The following is a 24008-nucleotide window of genomic DNA, read 5'->3' as shown; positions in this document are numbered from 1 at the left end:
GGAAGAAAACCCAGCCCTGCCCCACTCCTCCCCAACCAGGAATGAACTCTGACACAGGACCTCTAACAGAACCTCAGAAGGCAGCAGGATCCAGGCATAGTGATGTTAACTTCCTCACCCTGACTGAGCCTTCTTCCTCTAGATGGCCTCTAGAGCTATGTATAAGTGGACTGGCCAAGATACCCAGTCCTCAACCTTTAGCTTGAAGGGAAATCCAACTGGCATCAGAAACAAAGGGAAAAATATAAAAAAGTCATTTACACTAATCAAAGCAAATAGAATGTGTGAACAGAGCCATAGAAAACCAAGATCGAAATAAATGGCATGGCTTTGGATTTCTATGAAAAGCACAATATAAAAAAGGAACAAATGAGGGCGCCTGGATGGCTCAGTCAGTTGAGAGTCCAACTCTTGATTTTGGCTCAGGTCATGACCCCAAGAGTCACAGGATTGAGCCCACTCTCTCTCTCCCTCTGCCTATCTCCCTGGCTTGTACTCTTTCTCTCTAAAATCTAAAACAAACAAACAAAGGAACAAAAGGCACATGCCAAACTTAATAGGAGAGATAATGTGAGAAACAGCAGAGTATCTAATTGTAAAGGAAACAAGTAAACTCAGGGCCAGGGAGAGAATTCATTAACTCAAGAACCCAAAGACAATCAAACAGAATTAAATGGCAATGAAGGTGTGATAGGCAGCACTAAGATGGTCCCCCAAAATCTTGTCTCTTAGTTTTTATGATCTTGTATATAATCCTTTTCCCTTGAGTGTGGGTTGGATTTAATGACTTCCTTCTAACAAAAAGAATGTGGCAGAGGTGATGATGTGATGTCACACTGAGGTGAAGTAACACAAAGGCTGTGGCTTCCATCTTGGGCACCCTCTCTTGCTCTCTCCGAGGAAACTCAGCTGCCTTATGGAGAGGGCCATGTGTTGAGAAACATGTCTCCAGCTAACAGTCAGTGAGCCCCTTGAGACATTCTGCCAATATCACATGAGTGCTCTTGGAAGATCTTCCCACAAGTGAGCTGTCCCAGCTGACACAGTGATTGAAGACTTGTGAGAAATCCTGAGCATGAGGCATCCAGCTAATCCATGCCTGTATTCCTGATCCCTAGAAATTGGGAGTGAGCAAGTGTTCATTGTTTTAAGCTGCTAATTTTGGGGGTCATTTGGTGAACGATAATAAGTAACATGGGGAAAATAAGGAAACAAATTAAGAAACAAAATCAATGTTATTATGGAATAAATGAGTGAAAACAAAACTGACAAGAAATTGACAACCCTGGAAATTGATTTACTGACAATCAGGGTAATATGGCTTGTATAATCATTTCAGATTAAAAAAATAAAAGAAACAAGGACATTAAAACAATTAGAGAAAGGGAATAAATATAGAAGGCAAGTGAAAATAATTTAATAGAAGCACCTATCCTCTAAGGAGACAACTTAAGAAATGGAATAGGCAAGATATGAGACAACTAAGAATAAGAGACAACAGAAGAGACAACATTAAGAATCTCTCTGAAATGAAAAATGAACAGAATAAACAAAAAAAGCACATGTTCCAGAAAAAAATTTTTTATAAGATGCGATAGTACTCTACGCTGAGAGATATTTATGAAATCTTTCAGATATTTGAGAACAAAAAACAAGTCATCTGTTCAGTGTGGGAATACTGGGCTGGCTTTACATTTCTTCAGATCAAAATTCAGTATCAGAAGACACTGGCGAAAGATTTGTTACCAGATTCTGAGGGAAAGAAAGTATGAGCAGGGCAAGGTGCCTGGGTGGCTCAGTCAGTTAAGTGTCAGACTCTTGGTGGATTTGAGCCCCACGTCAGGCTCCACACTGATGATGCAGAGCCTGCCTAGGATTCTCTCTCTGCCTCTGTCTAAAATAAATAAACTTAAAAAAAAAAAGAAAGAAAGAAGGTATGAGCCAAGGTAGCATTCAAATATGAAGGCAATAAGAGACATTCTTAAACATGAAAGAATTTGGATATGAAACACCAATAACCCTTTCTTGAGAAAAAGTGCTGTCCAACAGAACTTTCTGTAATACCTACACCAACCTACTGGCCACCCGTGGCTATGAGCACCTGAAATGTGGCAAGACTGAAGAATTCAATTTTTAATTTTATGTAAATGTAAATTTAAAATCAAATAGCCACACACAGTTAGTGGCTACCTTACTGAACAGCACAGGACAAAAATGTGAATAAAACACATAAAAATAACAACAGAAATTGGGAGGTGAGGAGAGAGGAGAAAGGAGAAAGGGAGAGACACTGTTGCCCTTTCTCACAGCAAGCAGTCAATCCCTGCAGTATAAGACTGAAATTTAACTTTTAAAATATGAGTTCAGGTGCACCTGGGTGGCTCAGTCGGTTAAGTGTCAGACTTTAGCACAGGTCATGATCTCGTGGTTCATGAGTTCAATCCCTGAATTGGGCTCTGTGCTGACAGCCCAGAGCCTGGAGCCTGCTTCAGATTCTGTGTCTGTCTCTTTGATCCTCCCCCACTTGTGGGCGCACGCACGCATGCACGCTCTCTCTCTCTCAAAAATAAATATGTTTAAAAATTATCTTTAAATAATAAAAAAAAATGAGTTCAAAGGAGTCCCTGGGTGGCTCAGTAGGTTAAGTGTCCAACTCTTGGTTTCAGCTCAAGTCACGGTCTCACAGTTCATAAGTTTGAGCCCTGCGTCAGGCTCTTCATTGTCAGTGTAGAGCCTGCTTGGGTTTTCTCTTTCCTTCTCTCTCTGCCCCTCCATGGTTAATGCTGTTTCTCTCTCTCAAAAAAAAATTTTAAAAAACTTTAAAATAAATAAACAAATAAAAATATCTTCGGGCCACCTGGGTGGCTCAGTTGGTTGAGCATATGACTTTTGGTTTTGGCTTGCGTCATGATCTCGAAGTTTGTGGGTTCGAGCCCTGCATTCGGCTCTGCACTGACAGCATGGGGCCTGCTTGGGATTCTCTCTCTCACTCTCTTTGCCTCCCCCTGCTCAAGCTCTCTCCCTCTCAAAATACATAAATAAAAATTTAAAAAAATGAGTTCAACCTCTTATTTACAAGTTATTTTAATCTTAAAGAAACCTTAGAAAATAAAATCTACATGAGAAGAACTCTAAGGTTCAACAATTCATTACATTTCAATTCAGCTTTTTTCCCTACTATTAAAGTAAAATTACATTTTCTGTTTTTAATTAAAATAACGGCTATAAGGGCGCCTGGGTGGCTCAGTCAGTTAAGCGTCTGACTTGGGCTCGGGTCATGCTCTCACAGTTTGTGGGTTTGAGCCCCACGTCAGGCTCTGTGCTGGTAGCTCGGAGCCTGGAGCCTGCTTCAGATTTTGTGTGTGTGTGTGTGTGTGTGTGTGTGTGTGTGTGTGTGTGTTTCTCTCTCTCTCTCCCTCCCCTGCTCACACTGTCTCTGTCTCTGTCTCTCAAGAATGAATAAACATTAAAAAAAAACTTTTTAATAAAATAAAATAATAAAATAAAATAATAGCTATAATATGCAATATTTAACAGAAGTATTTCTACCTTTTGCTGTAGTCATTCTAACTGTACATATATCTGCAGTATCCATCTGGAATGACATTCACCTCATGCTAACAAGAGTTGTTTCCAAAATCTGGAGTGATTTTCTTTTTCATGTTGGAATTCTTCATAATGAAAATGGGTCATTTTTTTTAATAAAACAAATCTGTTGCCTGCTTTTAAACAAAAGCTAATACTACATAATGTTAACAGTAACAGAATATGAATTTGAGTTGTGGGCATATGGAAACTTTTCTTGTTTTGATTTTCTGAAGGGAAAAAAGAAGCATGCAAAGAGTACAGAGGTTATATGACATTGGTTTTTATTTTGCATCCACACTAGCTGACTACCCAGATTGTCCCCAATCTGAGAGGCAGGTTTGTCATCTTGGGAAGAAGCCAATCACTCTGGCACACAGGTGGAACTCAATGATCCCACCCACTTCTCAAAGTTTCCCTAACTTCTTCCCCAAAACTAGGTCAGGACCTGAGCAGAGGCCTTAGTGTAGGGAGGACTGGCCAGCCTGTCCCTGGAATTCTAGCTCTTGGGCAGTTTTCTCTTGCTTTTACCTAACTACAGAGGCAACAAGCCTTCTGCTCTAGGACTGTCTCCTTCCCTCTCTCACTGTCCCTCTTCACACTCTCCCTCACCCCATCCATTTGGTAAGCCAAAGGAGCTCAACAATCTCTCCCTTGAGAGGGGCACCCACTTGAAGAAGGGCTTGGCAGAAGTGGCCTGCTTCAGCAAGGTTCTAAAAGGAGAACAGGACCTAAAACTGACCTTTAACGATAGTCTTCAATGCATCTTTTTCCCTACAAGTCCTTCCCTAAAAGACTTTTTTAAAGGGGAGGGCAATAAAGAACCAGCATCAGGAGCTGCAGGGTCCCCTCTTTAATAATTACATCTGCCCTGCCTATCTCCCAAGGTAGTGGTTTTACTGTGGCTAATAAAAGTTACAATACAGTTCATTAAACTTTAAAAATTATAAACCACATAAGTAGTCATATTATTACCAGACAAGGGCAATTCTAAACCAATCTCTTTACAAGACTGCACCTAGCAGGCTCTATCTTCTTCATCAAAGTATACAATTTTCAATAAGAGATAGCAGGCTTGACTTTACCATTCTGACTTTCAACCTGAGCAGATTCTTCAGCCTCAATGCCCTTCACCTCTGTGACTGTCAACAGTAAAGTGCAGTTGGCAGTGTTGTGAGAATTCAGTAGGTTAATATGTGAAAAACATCCAGTTCAGCAGGTAGTCAGTAAACGGTAGTATCCTTCTTTTGCTGTCACAAAAGCTTTTAAGTATTTATTTTTGAAAGAGAGCATAAGCACGAGTATAAGGAGGTGTGGAAAGGGGGACAGAGGATCCAAAGCGGGCTCCGTGCTGACAGCAGAGAGCCCAGTGCAGGGCTTGAACTCACAAACCGTAAGAACATGACCTGAACCGAAGTCTGAGCCGACTGAGCAACCCAGGTGACCCTATCACAAAAGCTTTTAAAAGAGAGCTTGTAACAAAAAAGCCCACCCACCACAACACACTGGAACTTCACACATTAAGCTGCTGAAATGAAATACCTGAAGAGGGTAAGAGTAGCCTACAAAATTTTAAATTTGGTCTGCTTCCCAGCTGTATCTTTAACTTGATTACTAATAGCTAAGACTTCCTTAGTGAATGCTTACTAATTGCCAGGCACTGGGTTAGATATTTTTTATATAACACTGCTGTAAAAGCTGACACATTATCCCTATGTTGGAGAAAAGGAATCAGAATCCCACAGGTAGGGGGCACATGGGTGGCTCAGTCAGTTGAGCGCTGAGCGTCTGACTTTGGCTCAGGTCACAATCTCACAATTTGGTTGATGAGTTCGAGCTCATGTCGGGCTCTCTGCTGTCAGCGCAGAGCCCGCTTCGGATCCTCTGTCCCCTTCTCTCTGTTGCTCTTCCACTGATCTCTCTCCTTCTCTCTCCCTCTATCTCAAAATAAATAAACTTAAAAAAAAACATCCCACAGGTAGGAAAAGCAATGAGGTCCACGTCACTATTATGCAATACTCCAATAAGAATTCCCTTCAAAGTAAAATCAGAAATCTAAGGAATACTGGTATCTTCAGAACCCAGGTAACCAAAATCAACAGTTTTAGTGTCTGCTTTTGTCATGGGCTATCCACAATAACACCCTAATAAGATCTGTTATACTTGTAATATTTCTTAGAACTTAAACTGAAAACTGAAGGAAAGAACAAAGGATCTTTTGATTTGGGGGAGAATTATTAACAGTGCTGAAATTTGGAAAATTCGGTGTAAACACACGAGTGTTAATGTCACATGGTACCGCTCACTTTTTTTTAAACCAGCCTTCAACTTGCCTATTACTTAATTTAAAACTGTCAACAATGTTGAAGATGGGTGATGGGTACATTAATGTTCATTATACTCCTCTCCTTTGGTAGTTTTAAATTTTATTCCATTAAAAAGTTCTTTAAGGTCTACACACACACATACCCCACACACTCCTCCCTGACTCCTGCAGTGAAAAAGACTGATTCATGTGAATTTTACACAAGACACCCTTCTCTGGATCATTTTAATTTTTCCTAAGAATAAACAGTCTAGTCACCAACCCAGTGAGGGCAGCCGCTCAGGAATGCACTGTCATGGCAGATGGAGAATCAGTCATTGTGGGAAGTGAAACAGACTCAGGCAGCATTGGAAATGATGCAGCAACATCTGATCCCATCAGGCCATCTTTAAAAAAACATTTCATCAGCTGTTAAAAGACTTTGCACAGTGTCTAGAAGCACAACTTAGTGACAATTAAAAATACTCAAGCTACAATTCAGTTTGTGTTGTTTCACACACTGGAGGAAGTATAAATGGAATGCTGAGTCAAAATCAAACATGCAGACTCAGAGCTGAGTCTTTGGAAAGTATTCAGTGTTTTGGAGTTTAAGATTTTAGGACAGATGCATGCTACTGAAGGTTGGGTCCTCTCCTGACTCACAGTGTCATCTGTAGAGCAGACATTCAGAAATTTTAGTAGACTGACATCCTCTTTGATACTTTCCTTGATTGTTGCAATATTTTGGTTTAATTACCATAACATATAAATACTGTGGGATATGAACAACCTTAAAACACCTCAACATGCATACCAACAATAAGGCAAGTTGCAAACTGTAAGTAAAGCCCTAATTATGATCATCCTCATCCCCAGTAACTAAGAGAACCTTCTCAAGGGCCAGATTATTCCAGCTACCTCCCAGATGCCCCTGAGGCCTCTTACAAACCTTTGAAAACTCATTATTATATTCTGTAAGAAGGCCTGTCTATAAGACTGCTAAGGAGAAACTTTATGGTGAAGTCTCTAAATCATAAAATACTACTGCATAACTTTTGAGGTACTCTGTGCCCCTTTTTCTAACAACCACCATACCCAAGGGTAGGTACAGGCATGGACAGCCACATATGGACTAAGTGACACTGCCCCTGTCCCAGTCATTGGAGCAAAGATGGACACCTACCGAAACTCACCTCCACAAGTTGTAAAATATATCCCTTGAGAGGTGAGGGGCCACCATGTTCTATAATGTGCATAGGGGAGCAGAAAGATACCAGCAGAGGGAGAATGACAAAGAAGACACAGAGATGATGGCTTTGCTTGTCAAAGAAAGGCCCATGGGGGAGCTACCTGGAAGCAGGCCCATGGGCAGTGGAAGCTTCTCCAGGCCTTTACAAAGCTCAATGTTGGGATACTCTGAGGCCCTTCTGCTCCCTTACCATAAAGTAAGGACCCTTTTTCAGCTCTGGTAGTCTGCCAGTTTTGTTTCTTCTTCCAATGAACCTTGACTATCATCAGTCCAATAGAGTCCTTATTCTCTAAATAAGGTACAAAATTCTCTTGAGCAACTTTTCAGATCTTCATCTTCTGCTCTATAGGGATTCAGAGCTCCTCTGCAAAGGAGCTGGACTACATCAGTGCTCCTCAATGTGTTTTAAGCCCCCCTCCCCGCCATTCAATTCTGTGCAGAACCTCAATACATTAAACCGATAGGAGCTCGGCCACTCAGCTAGAGCAGGAACAGGGATCCACCTCACGCCCTCCCTGGAATGCAGCGTTTCCAGGAAACACTGCTGAAAACCCCAAGCAGAATGCTCTATGGGGCCCCTGGCTCTGCCTGAATATCTCATCCTCCGATCAAACAGCAGCTTAAAAGGGGCCACTCCACACGTTGCCCGAGAGAAGGCAAAAGACAAGAGGATGAGCACCAAGCCAGAACCAGTAAGTGCAAGCAAGGCAAACTGCCAATCACCGGCCAAGGCCTGAACCCAAGGCTTCCTTAGGGAAAGCAATCACTCCCAGTCCTAGAAGGAGGCGCCAGAAGGAAGCTGACAGCTCAGCGGTCAGACAGTGACATCCCAAAGAACACCCATGCCTCTGAATCAGCAAGCCCCAAAGACAAATAAACTGCTTTTCACTTTGGGATATGGCTTAAACGTAGTGGTGAGGAGGAGAAAAGAGGAAGTGAATAGGCAGCAGGCTGAGGTATAGAGGCTCCAGGCCCCAGCCCAGGCCCCCACAGCCTAGCTGGCCTTCCTTTTGGGGTTAACCATGATCCTTATGTGACCACAAATGGAAACAAAAAAAAGAAAAAAAAAGTCTCCACAGAGACTTTTGTTTAAGGACATCGAGATCTAAAATGAAGAAAGCAAGCAGACCTAGAGAGAGAATGGCTCTTGAAAGCAAACTCCGGAGTTCAGACATTGCCCAGGGACTCATTAAATGGTATTAATGACTCCCACAAACACTAGGGCTTTGAACATATTTGCATAACTATGTTATATAATTTCTCAACATCACTTTAAACTGAGGAATATCTTCTTCAGAATTATGAGCTTTTGTAAGAAGTACCTTGAGACATTGCTTAAACAAGCCTTCATTTACTTAACAACATGAAATACTGCTAGACCGACAGACCATCTGCAAAACTTTAAAAAGGACTAATAAGAACTCTGGCTTCTTTAAGAAGAAGTGCAAAATAAGTTGCTTCATGAAATACCCTGGAAGAAAAAATTAATCAAAATGATTACTTTTATGATGATGATAATATTATAATGTCTAATATTATTAAAAATGACCTTTATATTAATCATTTCATTTAACCCTCACAATAACACTATGATGAAAATACACACCATAATTAGTGCATAAGATGCTAATACTCCTGATCCAAGGAACACACTCTGAGAACCAGTGCTTTAGAGAACAGTCTTTCTCTCCTCTTACTCCCCTTAGTCTATGACCTTTTAGGCCCATTTCACATGACAGTGGAAGCATGTGACCCAGTTCACCTACAGGTCCTGGCCCATGGGTGAGGTAGTATCACAGTCCAAAACAGCGAGACAGAATGCTGGCCACCCCACAGGGTTTTTTCTTTCTTCTAGACAAAAGATACTAGAAATGCCAAACAAGTCAGCTCTTCACAGACCAAAATACATGTTCAAATTAGTTCTTTTTTTTTTTTTTTAATTTTTTTTTTTTCAACGTTTATTTATTTTTGGGACAGAGAGAGACAGAGCATGAACGGGGGAGGGGCAGAGAGAGAGGGAGACACAGAGTCGGAAACAGGCTCCAGGCTCTGAGCCATCAGCCCAGAGCCCGACGCGGGGCTCGAACTCACAGACGGCGAGATCGTGACCTGGCTGAAGTCGGACGCTTAACCGACTGCGCCACCCAGGCGCCCCTGAAATTAGTTCTTTTTAAGCATGTTTTCTAAATAGCAACACTGTTCTAGGGATAATTCATAATACCAATACAGGTAAACAAACTGAATCGTCTTGTTTGGACTGGGACTCCTGATCTCACAAAAATACCTTTACCACCAACAAAATGTGATTAAATACCTGAACATCTTCGTATTAGAATAAACAATAGGACCTGCGAGTAATGTCTTCAACTACTACTGACTTTGAAAAAGGCCCCTATCAGGTAACATGGAAGAAAAAGAATGCTAACACTTTCTGAGTGATGACTCTGTGCTAAGATGGACAATTATCCCAAAAGGGAGTTTATGTTAACGCTATTTAATTAACAGATGAATACAAAAGCTCAGAAAGAATAAGTCATTTTCCAAAGTGCAGGTCAATGTTAAGGCCCTGAATCAAACTCCGGCCTTTTTGTCTCCAAAGCCTAAATTCTTTCCACTATAACGTATGCAGAAAATTCCTCAAATAAAAATTTATAGAATCATAAAAATGTAGGGCAAGCAGGTCCTTAGAGACTCCCTAATTCAACACTTCATTTAAGAGATAAGAGAACTATTGGGCACCGGGTGGCTCAGTCGGTTGAGCCTCCAACTTTGGCTCAGGTCATAATCATACAGTTTGTGAGTTCAAGCCCTGCATCAGACTCACTGCTGTCAGCGCAGAACCTACTTTGGATACTTTGTCCCCCCTCTCTGTCCATCCCTCACTCATACTCACTGTCTCAAAAATTAGCAAACATTGAAAAAAAGAGAGAGATTAGAGAACTGTGGTAAAAAAATCTCTGAAGATGGCCACTAAGAATTCCTTACCTCCGCTGTATAAGCTCACCACTCCTTCCATCAAGAAGCAGAGTCTATTTCCTCTCCTGACCTTGTGAATAGCTGACCAATGAAATATGGTGGAAGAAACAGTTTTCTACTTCCAGACACAGCCCTTAGGAAGCCTAGCAGTTTCCACTGGCATGATCCCCAGGGAAGTCAGCTGCCATGCCATAAGGGAGCTCAAGCTAGACTACTGAACGATGAGACATCCTGTGAACAAAGAGAGGCATCAGGGAGGAAAACCAAACATGTGAGCAAAGCCTCCTTGAGATTTCCAGCCTAGTCTGTATCTGAATGCACCCAAGACAGTGACCCCAACCAATGTCATGTAAAGCAGAAAATCTGCCTGGCTAGATTTTCTGACCCATGGGATCACGAAGTTTGGAGCTGGCTGGTTACACAGCTACAGATAACTGGGAAAAAAAAAAAAAAAAGAGGTTAACTGACCTGTCCAAAGTCAGGAATACCAAGGACTAACATCGAAACCCCCTGACTTCTAGCCCCGGCAACCTGTCAGTGTAGTCCATCATGTAAATGGACACACAAACAGGATACCGAACGGAATGACTGAACTATGGCTTTGCTATGACTTCCCATCAAAACAAATCTGAATACAATCACTGAACAGAAGTTACCCGCAGTTTCACCTTACACAGTTTCAGTTACCTGCAGTCACCCAAAGTCAGGAAGCAGATGATCCTTCTTCTGACAACATGTAGTAGCTTAAGCCCAATAGTAGCTTAGTGCTACATCTCTCACCTCACTTCATCTCATCATGTAGACACTTTATCATCTCACATCATCGTGAGAAGAATGAGTACAGTACAAGAAGATATTCTGAGAAAGACCACGTTCATATAGCTTTTATTAGTTATTGTTATAACGGTTCTATTTTATTATTGTTCTCTCTTACTGTGCCTAATTTATAAATTTAACATAGGTATGTAAGTATAGCAAAAAACAGTGTATATATAGGGTTCAGTACTATCTGCAGTTTCATGCATCCACTGGGGGTCTTGGAATGTATTACGAGGGGTAAAGGGGGACTACGGCACACATTTGTTCACAACTCAGCTAAGCAGGACACTCTGATCTCTGTGCTCTACCGACCTGCTGCTATTTACGGTCTAACACAATCATTTCTCAATGCAAATCCTCCTGAGAATACAGAAGGGTGATCATCAGCCTTGTCTGTATCACTAGTGCCTAACCCAGGGTCTTGCAGGCCAGGATAAATGACAGTTTTCTAAGTGACACCTCACATATGAAAAGAATTAGACTAGTCCTCATTCCAAAGAACTATGAGACCAGGAACAAGTAAGATGCTGAGGCCAAGTCCCTCTACTACTGTACAGATTGTTACTGTTAAATAATCACCGAGGGCCATGACATTCATAAAATGTTATTTTCTCAAACACTTCCACGGCATTGTCTTTTATTATAAATCTGATACTCACAAGAAACCCTGTCAGACATATAGTGCTATTATTCCTATCTTAGAGTTGAAGAATGGTCAGAGAGGTAACAGGATTCACTGCAAGTCATCCAATTTGCACAAGTGAAACCACAATGTGAATTCAGGAAACCTGATTAAATGTCTGATGCTAATTTCACCTTCCAGAATCCTTTCCTCAAGTACCTGATGATCTAAATTTCACGAAGTACTACAAAAGAACCTAAAGCAACATGCATAGACTATAGACAATCAAAGAAATTTAGAACTAGACATGACCTCAATATTATCCACAACATATAGTGAATTTTCAAGTAATAAGAACTGGGATGTTAGGTCTAGCATATATGCCTTGCCAGCATCTATAGGGCACACCTCTGTGAAACAAATGGCGTAACATTCTTTTACATCTCAGACTACACTTGCAAAATACAGTGCATGCCTGTGTGAGTATGTAGGGTCACCATGAAAAACTCATTACTTGATGTTTCATGTAGTCTTACTGTCACATGCTACTCACATGTGACAAAGTGATATATGCAGTGGCCTAGCTTCCTATATTACTTAATCACGGGCATTCCAAGACATTACTACAAGAGGAGCTTTTAAAGGACAAGAAGTGAATGCTGTACATTCTTCCATCATATGGTTGACTAGACCACTGCACACACAGCTCTTTCAGTGGGATGTCCTTCACATGGAATCCCCAGGGGTTGTAGAATGCAAGAACACTCTGTAGTCTCCACTCTACCTCTTGACTCAACCATGCATCCCCAAAATGAATGGTGGTGGTAACAATAAGGAAAGGGGAGTAGGAAAAGCAGGAAGTATAATAACACCATGAATTCAAGGACTTGTACCAGTCCCAACCAAACCCCCCAGCCTTTACTACTGGGACCAGAGCTGGGCGGGGCTCCCAAAGCTTTCCAAGGATAAAGAGAGGGGATCCTCACTCTCAACACATCACTTCCAGTTCCTGAATCTGGAAAGGAAGCACAGTAGAGAGAGTCTTGTGTCACTCTAAGAATGTTTTCTCTGAGGCCACGTTGGATAGTTTGGGTTGCTGTGACTGTTTTCTACTGTTCCAGTTAATGGTGGTGTTTCCTGGTGAGGACAATTATAAGACAGAGCAAACTAAATATCCACAGGCATAACAGGCTCTGGATGAGAGCATGCACACGCCCCCGGGCAAACAAACACAGGCCTTTAGGATGTCATGACAATTTAGGAATGAGCCAGTGATTTTAAAAGCACTTTAATTGCTGTGTTTCCTTGAATCACAATGTCTACAGATGCACACACTTAACAAAACACAGAACAATGATGCCCTCTACAGCCTTCAGAGAGAATCCAAGGAACTTTCCGAGTTCTTGCATCTGGTGCTAGATCCTGACTTCACTTTTCTACCCAGAATTATTTTCTTTTACTAGAATAACATACAAAGTATATGCTTTGTATGTATGTTGGAAAAATTAAAGTATCAAGGTGCTAAACTAAGGTGCTAATCAAAATAAAATACAATAATGTCCAAACAATTAACATTATACTATACTGAAATAATTTACTTTCCTAAAAGACATACAGAAGCAAACTCCACACTGTCATTTTAGCTATTAACAGAGGCTATTACTTAAAATATTTCCAAAGTGGAACTGTGGACTCCTAAATGGAGAAATAGGTCAAGATGAAATTTTTTAAAGAAAAGAAATATACCACAAATTGAGTATTACAACATTCCCTGTCTGGAACTGAAAAAAAAAAAAAAAAAAAAAAAACACTGGTAAGAAATAATTCTAAGCTCGAGTGACTTCCCTGTTCTCCATGAACCACGAGGAAAGAAACTTCTTTTCTTTGTAATAAGGAAAGTGAGGGGTTATTGAGCACCTCTGAAATATTCCAGATTACTCAAGACCTGTGTGCATACAAAACAAGTAGAGCAAAAGTCCTTCTCAGGAAATGTGGCTGGGATAGTATGTGGTAAAACCATGTGTGAACACATATATAAACAATTGGAGAACATATAGAAAACATAAGCTGCACACAGCAAAGGAACAAAGTGAGAGGATAATCAATGTGAGAAAAGTCTAGATTGTGTGTCAAAGGAAAAAGGAGTCATTAATCAAGCCTAAACAAGCTGATAGAGACTAAGGAAGAAAAGGTAAGAGAGAACAAGAAGAGAGAAAACCACAGGCTAGGTCACTGCAGGAAATGAGAAGGCATCAGTTTCAGAAGGCCACGTTCCCAAGTTCCAAGATAAAAACATGGGTCAAAGTTAACGAGGAAGAGAGAATAGTTATAAGAGTGCCTTAAATCTAGCCAGAGAGTTCAGATCAGATCTGATTAAACAGAAGGAATTACTCTGATCACTTAAGCAAGGAAGTAACATGATGAAAATGGTGTTAAGAAAACATTATCCTGGAACTTGTCTAGATAAACTGGGATGGCAAGACAGGAAAGGCATAGAGATCATCCAGAGACTAAGGTAGAAATAGAAACCACAAGGATCATAAAGGCTGAATTTGTAAGAAAAGAAGACAGAAGCAGCAAGTCCAAGATACTCTGCAGAGGGTGGATGCGTTATACAGGATACCAGGAATAAAGGACGAGGAGATATCATAACTGGACACGTCTGGGATGTGTGAGGGTAGTGTCATGGACATTCAAACCAAAAGCCAGTTCAGAAGAAAACTATGACAAACTGAATTCTTAGTTTGAGGTTTTAGGGATCAGTGTAGGCAGAGATTTGATGGAGGCAGGTGGAAAGTTGAAATCGAAAGGAGGATGAGAAGCCAGGGCAGTACTTAAGCACTTTCTAATCATCCAAAAAAAAAAAAAAAAAAAAAAAAAGAAGAAGAAGAAGAATAGATGATCTTATACACACAGGAAGGGATTGGAAAAATAAAGCCCAGAAACTGGGTGTCTGGCCAGAAAGAGAGAACACTTGGAAAAGGAAGTTTCATTTCAAGTCCAACAAGAACCCTGTTTCAAAGACATCAACACACAGAGCAAATGCCCTATTATTGAATGAGAAGGAACCAAAGAGCTTTAAGCCTGAGGCAGACTTAACTGGGTGACTATTGGTAAACTCTGAATTTTATGTCAAGTCTATCAAGCAATCAGGACATGTTTAGTTGTGACCACAGTTTCCTGCATGGCCAGTGTAACAGAACAGATAATATGCAACGGGGGAAAAAGAGCAGCCTACTTTAGTTGGAGCATGTCATCTACCACTAGGCAAACGCTTACTGGCTCTATGTCTTGAAAACTTAAAGCTCTCGCAAGGAATTGACAGAATTAAGAAGAAACTGGAAGGTGAAGAGCTTAAGTAATGGAGAAGAAATACAAAGGTACTTCTTTTTACCTTGAGAAGTTTCACAAAGACCAATGCCTTTCTAAAAACATTCCCAGGAATAAAGGTTACACACTCCTCCTTCAAATTCATTTCTAATAAAGAATGTAACCATTTAAAACTTCTGTGATTTATTAGGACACTTGAGTTTTATTCTTTCTTAAAATTTAGTATAAGATTCATTACCTAGAACTCAACTGGTATGAAAACATTTGTATAAATCTTTTTTTTCAATGTAATACACAAAACCAAAGCACCAGCTTTCAAATCAGTGGTGATGACAAAGTCAATACCACATTCTCCTTTAGGTAGACTAAAAAGCCTAGGACACAGAATTGAAGTGGTTCACTGAGGCAAGCCAGCAAGACAAAAGCCCATTTGCTATTCAACTTTCTCTCTTTCTCTAGAAGTTCAAAGAGCTCCTCTTCACTTTTACTTTTATTACAAAGAGGAAATTACTGTCAATTCTTGGACACATTTCTCTTTTTGTGGTTGTTCTAAGGAATGCAGAGACTAAGGTTAACTGAAATTCAGAGCAGTGCATAAAACTATAAAAGCTACAAAGGAATAGAAAGAAAAACATAGATAGTAAAGATGCAGGGAGATTTTTTTAAAAAGTAAAATCTCTCCTCTACTCCTCAACGTTAACAAAATCCTAAACTTGTTACTTTAGATATAGAAAACGACTCAGTCTTCCTGCCCCAAAACTCCAGCTCCCCACCCTCTCCAGAATTAAAAAGTAGAGAAATATCAACAGCAGAAGTAAAAGCTTTAAGTCTCCTGGAGTGGGTGGGAAGGAGGAGGAGGGGGTCATTACACATTCTCTGTGAAAGAAGACAAAGCCAGATCCACATTCCAGGGAAATCTGTCTGGTCCGAGTTTTTCCTTAAATACAGATTGGCCTGTCACTAAGCCAAGCTCTGTAATCTTCCCAGGCTGCCACTGCTAGGGAAGCCAGGAATCCCTTCTAATTAATCAAGCCCTCCCAACAAAAATTTTCCCACCCACAATAAAGTAGATTGGGGGGAGGGGAAGCAGCAGAGCAAGCTTTGTAGCCAAAAGAATTCTAGACTTTGGTGTAATACCTAACTAATCCAAGAAAACAGATGCAGGAAGCAGAGGAAATGATCTACAAACAGAGACAGACAATGAAGTAGGAACCTTTCAAAGTACTGCTTTGCTGGAACCCAAGCTAAAAATTTTAAATCCTAAGATGTAATTATTATCAGGAGTGAGGCCTGGCAACATCACATACTTTTAAAAATACCTTTAAAGCAGGGGGTGGACCCATAAATTTTTCAGAAGCAAATACCATGTATACTGATTTGACACTTTTAGCCATAATTTGTTATTCAAATTTATTTTCTTCTTACTAAAGCTTTGTGTTTTTATGGATAAAAGCCCATGATTAATACAGTTTGTGTCCATGTCTATTTCTCGTTTCCACTTGCAAAGGAAACGGCCTTGCCTTGGCTTGCCAATTTATCCACCCTTGCAGCCAGTTTAAACCAAGGTAACTTCATTGAAAGCTTACTCTGACAAGAAGCAAAGAGGTGGGGGCATATAAGGATGCATGAATTGAGACCCATGGTGTCCAACACAGCTGCTACTAGCCATGTGTGCTTCCTGAACACTTGAATTGTGGCTAGCAGGAATTGAGATGTGCTCTAAGAGACATATTTATACAGAAAGATAGACAGACAGATATTTCAGACTTTGCAGGCAATGATGTCTTTGTTGCAACTATTCAACTCTACCACTGTAGCATAAAAGCAGCCAGAGACAATATGTAAACAAATGGGAGTGGCTGCATTCCAATAAAACTTTATTTACAAAAACAAGCAGCTAACCTGTGAGATGAAATTTGCTGACCCCTGGCCCCTAAACAATGTATAATTTTGGAAATTCTAAAATACTGAGGTGGGTGCAGAGCTAGAATTAAGATCACTAAGGAGCCTTGGGAAGACGTGTCAGCTGTCACCACTACGCACAAATTAGGAAGGAGTCCTGGAAGTATAGGACTTATCTCCCTGCCACAGGTTGCAGTGACCAACAAGTCAAGAGACCTTGAAAGCTCTGGTTCCAAGGGCTCTCATCTCATTCACTATTGCCATTTCCTGGAATTCTGGCCTAGGAGACAATTAAAAGAAAGAGTTCAAGAACAGAGACACAATGATTTAACAAATAATAATAATAATAAGAGCTCTATTATACGCAGGGAGGTCAGAAGAGTTTTCTTTCTTCTTCAGTTGAAGAAGGATAAGCTGTTTGCATGGATAATTAATACCATTCCAGGGAAAGTCTCAGAATAAACAACTAAGGTGCAAGGGGCAAACTATTTGGTGTTCATTGGGTGTTCTATTACTTTAGAAACCATGCTCTATCCAAGTATTTTTCAACCCAGAAAGCCAAAAGTACATACATATATATGAAAATTTGTTTAATTCCTTTTAAATTTTACTCACTCAATTATGGATTATGGTAATGCATCTACACAGATTACAACTACTTATCAAACAGAGGCCTCTTCTGCTCTAACTTCTCACTACCTTTCCCCAGCTCTCACTCACCAGGAGCAGCCACACTGAAAGCAGATATTTGATCTGGTATTTACTATCATATTTCTAAATACTATGTTATTACTATCAATTTCTCATTATTTCAGTTTCACATATTTTCTATTGAAAAGGACAGTGCTTACAACGCACCACCCACACATGTCCTTCCCCAGCCTTCCAACATTTGGAGTTCACAACGTATGGAATGTACCCTTGGTTCAAAGCTGAGCCATGTAGTGTACTGTGCTCACTTTCCTATCTTGCATAACTTTTCATTCGCTTAGTTAAGAGCTGCATCGTTTTTTTTGTTTGTTTAGCTTCCCGTATTCTTATCACTAAATCATACCCACACTCTCTGACAGACCTAAAAAAACTCCTCTCTGTACCCTCAAATATGTGAGGTGTTTCAGCCTTTCCTTTCTTGTTGGAGATCTCTTTCGTGGAACCTTATATCCTGTGCCAATCCAACTGACTGTTTTCTAGGCAGAACACACTGCTGATCCTATGGGATTCACTTCACCTGCAAGATTGCCTGTTTCCCAGACCCTCTGTCTCACTCTTGCTCTGTTTACTCCCTCATTTTGGAAAATCCTTCCTAAAACAGAGCACACTCGAAGGAAATTGTTTTAGACTCTGCATCTCTGAAAATGCCTCTGTTCTGCCTTGCCTGTCAGAATGGCTAAAATCAAAAACACAAGAAACAAGGAGTGTTGGCATGGATGTGAAGAAAAAGAAACCCTCATGCTCTGCTGGTAGGGATGCAACTGGCAGGACCACTGTGGAAAACAGTATGGAGGTTCCCCAAACAATTAAAAATAGAATCGCCATATGATCCAGAAATTCTACTACTAGGAATTTACCTAAATAAGAGGAAAACACTATTTGTAAACATTAGATTATCATTTAATAACTAGTAAAAAAAAAATTAGATTTTTATAACAAAATTAAAAAACCTGCTCTAAGTGACATATATAATTCAGTGCATCTGACAACCATCACATTTTTCAAGTGCTTATGGAATATTTTCCTAAATAGGGGAATTATGCTAAACAACAAAATGATTATTAGAAAATTCTCGGGATGCCTGGGTGGTTCAGTTGATTAAGTGTTCAACTTTTGATTTCGGCTCAGGTCATAATCTCAAGGCTCAGGGTCATGATCTCATACTTCCTGATAGAGCCCAGAGTAGGGCTCCACACTGACAGCAGGGAGCCTACTTGGGATTCTCTCTCTCCCTCTGTCTCTCTCTGACCCTCCCCAACTTGCACACATGCACTCTCAAAATAAACTTAAAAACAAAAAAACTCCCAAATACTTAGAAACTATATAATCTATATTTTAATAACCCAATGATCAAAAATTAAATCACAGAAAGAATTAGAAAATATGTTTATTTGAAAAACAAAATTCCTTCTTTAACTGCATCTCTAACAAAACAAGGATACAATTAAACTAGTAAACATTTAGAGAGAAAAATTTATAGCTTTAAGTAAATATATTAGAAAAGTTTCATGATTTAAGCTTTCACCTTAAATTGGAGAAAGCACATTTGTTCAAACAGAATAAAATAAGAAAGAATTCCAAAAAACAGAAAACAAGTACACTACAGGAAAAAGAAAATCAAAGCCAAAAGATGGTTCTCTGTCTGAGAAGCCTAGTAAATAAATAAACCCCTAACAATACTAATAATCCCTCCTTTGGAAATGCAAATCAAAACCAAGTATCACCTCACACCTACAAGAATGGCTACTATCAACAAGACCAAGAGAAAGGAATGCTGGTGGGACTGTGGAGAAAGGGGAACCCTGGCTGGTGCATGACTGGTGCGAATGCAAACTGGTGTAACCATTATGGAAAACAGTATGCAGGTTCCTCAAAAAACTAAAACTTCAACTACCTTGTGATCCAACCAGTCCATTTCTGGGTATATATGCAAAGGAAATGAAATCACTATCTCAAAGAACTGTCTGCACCCCATGTTTGCTGCAGCATTATTCACAATGGGAATTGTGACAACCTAACAACCTAAATGTCCATCAATGAATGAATGAATAAAGAAAATGTGGCATAAATACACAATGGAATACGATTTAGCCGCTTAAAAAAAAGGAAATCCTGTTTGTGAGAAATGGACAGACTTTGAGGGCATTATGCTAAGTAAAATAAGTCAGAGAAAGACAAATCACGTATGCTCTCACTTATATATAGAATCTAAAAACATCAAACTCATAGAAACACAGAACAGAATGGTGGTTGTCAGGGGCCAAGTAGTGGGGAAAACAGAAAGATGTTGGTCAAAGGGTTAAACTTCCAGTTATAAGATGAATGGGTTCTGGGGATCTAATGTGACAACAGTTAACAATACTGTATTGTATACTTGAAAGTTGCTACCAGAGTAGAGCTTTAATGTTCTTACATAAGAACAACAAAATGGTAATTATGTGAGGTAAAGGATGTTTCAACTAACTTTTTTGTAGTAAACATTTCACCACATATCAAATCACTGCCTTATACACCTTAAGCTTACACAATGTTGTATGTCAGTAATATCTCAATAAAGCAGGGAGGAGAAAAAAAATCACCCCTTTGGAAGGTTCAAGCCTGCTGGTCAGAATATGTGGGAGCCATAGTTGAGAGCTGGTATCCTAATGCCCAAAAGGGAAAAAAGAGAAAGGAGGGATGGGAAGAAATTCATTCCGGTTAAGCTCAGAGCTGTTAAGAACTTCAACTTTCAGTTCTTTGCACAATGCTTGACACATAAATAAGTACTGGATTTGTAGATATCCCCATATATTAATACTCTGGTTCACGGGGCACCTGGGTGGCGCAGTCGGTTAAGCGTCCGACTTCAGCCAGGTCACGATCTCGCGGTCCGTGAGTTCGAGCCCCGCGTCAGGCTCTGGGCTGATGGCTCAGAGCCTGGAGCCTGTTTCCGATTCTGTGTCTCCCTCTCTCTCTGCCCCTCCCCCGTTCATGCTCTGTCTCTCTCTGTCCCCAAAATAAATAAACGTTGAAAAAAAAATTAAAAAAAAAAATACTCTGGTTCACAATGGGTCAGTTTGTCCATAATTTCTTGGAGCAGGAACTATTCAGCAGAGCTTTCGCCTTCATTCTCTTGATAAACTGTGACCTTCATGAAAATGCAACTAAAAAAAAAAAAAGAAAATCACTGCCTGCAGACCAAGGAAGCAACATGGAAGCTTGCCATCAATCCAGGGCTTCAATAGGGGTAAGGGAAGGGAAAACAGCAAGGAAAATACTGGAAAATACTCAAAACACCAACCTCGTGCCAGACTCCATTGTGGGTTGCAAAGTTGTACTACCCACAAGGTGGTGGAATCCCAAGCCATGAAATTAATACAAAGCCTGGTCCAAAACCACTGAAATGCCAGTGGCTCCAGCAGAAGTAAATTTGGAAGTGCTCAGCTGCACTACAGGGCTCATAGGTCCTTCCACCGTGTGTGTGCGCGCGCATGCGCGCGCATGCACGTGCACACGGACCATGTGCGGGATGTGACTGAAAATGAGCAATTAAAAAGCACACACATGAACACTGATCACCAATTTATTCCGCACTTAGTATATAATAGTGGAAGTGACAGAATAATCTAAAAAAGGCTGAAATAAATTACTTTAAAATTATAAAGAAGATAAAAGGAGGATACAGAAACACATTTTTAAAATAGCACAAGTATATATACATATATAAAAAAAGAACTGGTATAATTTGAATTAAAAAAAAAAAATAACCAGGGCACCTGGGTGGCTCAGTTGGTTAACCATCTGACTTCGGCTCAGGTCATGATCTCACAGCTCCTGAGTTAAGTCCCATGTTGGGCTCTGTGCTGACAGCTCAGAGCCTAAAGCCTGCTTTGGATTCTGTGTCTCCATCTTGCTCTGCCCCTCCCCAACTCGGGCTCTGTCTGTCTGTCTCTCTGTGTCTCTCTCTCTCAAAAATAAACAAAGATTAAAAAAATTAAAATAAATAACCAAACACAAATTCTCATCTGAAAAATGTAGTCACTAAAAATAAACAAGTTAAAGAGTAGATTCAATACAGATTAAATAGCAAAGTAAATACAGATGAGAAGATTTTAATGAACTGGAAGAGGTCCAATAAAAAGCACTCTGGGGGCACCTGGGTGGCTTAGTCAGTGAAGTGTCCAACTCTTGATTTGGGCTCAGGTCATGATCTCACAGTTCGTGGGTTTGAGACCCGCATTGGGCTACACACGCTCACAGCATGGAGCCTGCTTGGGATTCTTTTTCCCTCTCTCTCTGCCCCACCCCCATCCCTCTGTCTCTCAGAATAAATAAATAAACTTTAAAAAAAAGAAAAGAAAAAAAGCACTCTGAACACAATGTAGGGACATAGAGACAAACAATAAAAGGCAAATGGCCAGGCAGCACTCATACAAGCCTACCAGAGCAGCATTTGTCGGAATGGACAATGCCTCCCAAACCACGTAAATAACAAGCCTAAGCTTCAGACTTCATAATGAAATTGTAAAACCTCAAAGACAAAAATAAAATCTAAAGAGGACCCAGAAAGAAAAAAATTGATAACCAAGAAAGAAATCACAATGAGGCAGACAGCAGACTTCTGTAGTGGCTAGTTTCCACAGATGAGCCCCCACAATTCTTCCTTTCTCTATGAGCATATGCTGCTTCTTGCATCAAAAGCTGCTACTATCCTTGGGCTGGGCCCTTTGGGTGTGCTGACCAACGGAATACAGCCTAAGTGCCACCTGAGACTTTTGAGCCCAGGCCTTCAAAGAACTGGCAAATTATACTTCTGTCTTCTAGAAACTCTTGCTCTGGGACACCATCCCTCAAAACTCAGCCACCATGCTAGTTGGTGCCCAAGCCACACAGAGTAGCCATGTGAATGAGAATGAAGGGCAGCAATTAACAGCCCCAGATGAGAGCCCAACCATGGTATCAGCTGACAGCGATGTGAGTACATCATGCTTGATGTTCCAGCTGAACGGAGTCCCCAGATAACTGCAGCCCCAGCCATCATCAAAAAGAGAAATGACCCTGGGGCGCCTGGGTGGCGCAGTCGGTTAAGCGTCCGACTTCAGCCAGGTCACGATCTCGCGGTCCGGGAGTTCGAGCCCCGCATCGGGCTCTGGGCTGATGGCTCGGAGCCTGGAGCCTGTTTCTGATTCTGTGTCTCCCTCTCTCTCTGCCCCTCCCCCGTTCATGCTCTGTCTCTCTCTGTCCCAAAAATAAATAAACGTTGAAAAAAAAAATTAAAAAAAAAAAAAAAAAAAGAGAAATGACCCAAATGATACTGGGCAACCTGGAATAGTAAGAATGAAATGGCTTGTGTTTTAAGCCACTAAGTTATAAGGTGGTTTTAAATATCAGTCAGTATCTACAATGTTTCTCAGTTGCAATAACAGATTCCAGAAGACAATGGCAAAATATCTCCCAAGTGCTGAGGACAAATAATGCTCAACCTAGATTTCTATAACCAACTTTCTAGAGTTAAGACAAAAAATACATTCTTAGACAAACAGGGAAAGTTCACCACTTAACAATCTCTCATAAAAAGAAATACTACAGAACACATAGATACAAGAAATAATTGTAAGCAGTGAAATGTATAAATATGTTGTAAATCTAATAAGCCATGACCTGATAAAAATAATATATAATTACAATATTAAGTAGTATCTGACCTGGCTAACTACTGTAATTTGTCTGTTCTGGTGTTTTTGTTTTTAAGTTTATTTATTTATTTTGCGAGAGAGAATGTACGTGTGCTGGAGGGGCAGAGAGAATCCCAAGCAGGCTCTGCACTGTCAGCACAGAGCCTGTTGTGAGGTTTGAACTCACGAACCATGACATCATGACCTGAGCTGAAATCAAGAGTCAGATGCTTAACCGACTGAGTCACCCACATGCCCCTGTTTTGGTGTTTTGAATGCACTAAATGTAACACTAGTATAGAAAAGATGTCCTAAACAGCCAACACAGGTGAAGGCATCTCAGAGACCTTATACTATCACTTCTTCCCCTCTCCTTCCCTACCACCCCTCACACACGGTTCCCTCATCCCCCCACACTTGAGGTCTCAGCCCCAGCCATCAAGAGAGACAGAAGAGAAACTTACAAAAATAAAACAACACAGAACGGCCAGGCAAGAGACCTCTGTACAGGCATTCACCCACCTGCAGCATTTGCTGCCTACCTCTTTATTTCCATCTGCTTTGTCATAATCAAAAATCATGTCACAGATATACAAACGTGAATAACAATTTTCAACATTACGGACAAAGTTATGACCAAAAGGCATCTTACCTAGATTTTAAGCAATTCTCATAACCACATGAACTATTCATTTTCTCCTCTATCTCATTTTTAATTTTTTTCTCAAGGGAGAGCAAGTTTAAAAATGAGGAAGCTTCATGAATTTGCATGTTATCCTTGTTCAGGGGTCGTGCTAACCTTCTCTGCATCGTTCCACTTTTAGTGTCTGTGCTGCCCCCCTCCATCTCATTCTT

General features: G+C 40.4%; 1 protein-coding gene and 1 pseudogene across 1 annotated transcript in view; both read right to left on the bottom strand.

Annotated features, from left to right (window-relative positions):
• The window catches only part of LOC122496575 (SLX4 interacting protein), a 179449-nt gene that overhangs the window by 134312 nt on the left and 21129 nt on the right, over positions 1–24008 (bottom strand). The gene's annotated exons all lie outside the window — the stretch shown is intronic.
• On the bottom strand, positions 23895–23991 carry LOC122467384 (annotated as a pseudogene).

Source organism: Prionailurus bengalensis, chromosome A3, assembly GCF_016509475.1.
Source record: "Prionailurus bengalensis isolate Pbe53 chromosome A3, Fcat_Pben_1.1_paternal_pri, whole genome shotgun sequence".
Lineage (NCBI taxonomy): Eukaryota > Metazoa > Chordata > Mammalia > Carnivora > Felidae > Prionailurus > Prionailurus bengalensis.
Note: the sequence above shows the minus strand (reverse complement) of the source record. Positions and strands in the feature narration are given on the sequence as shown.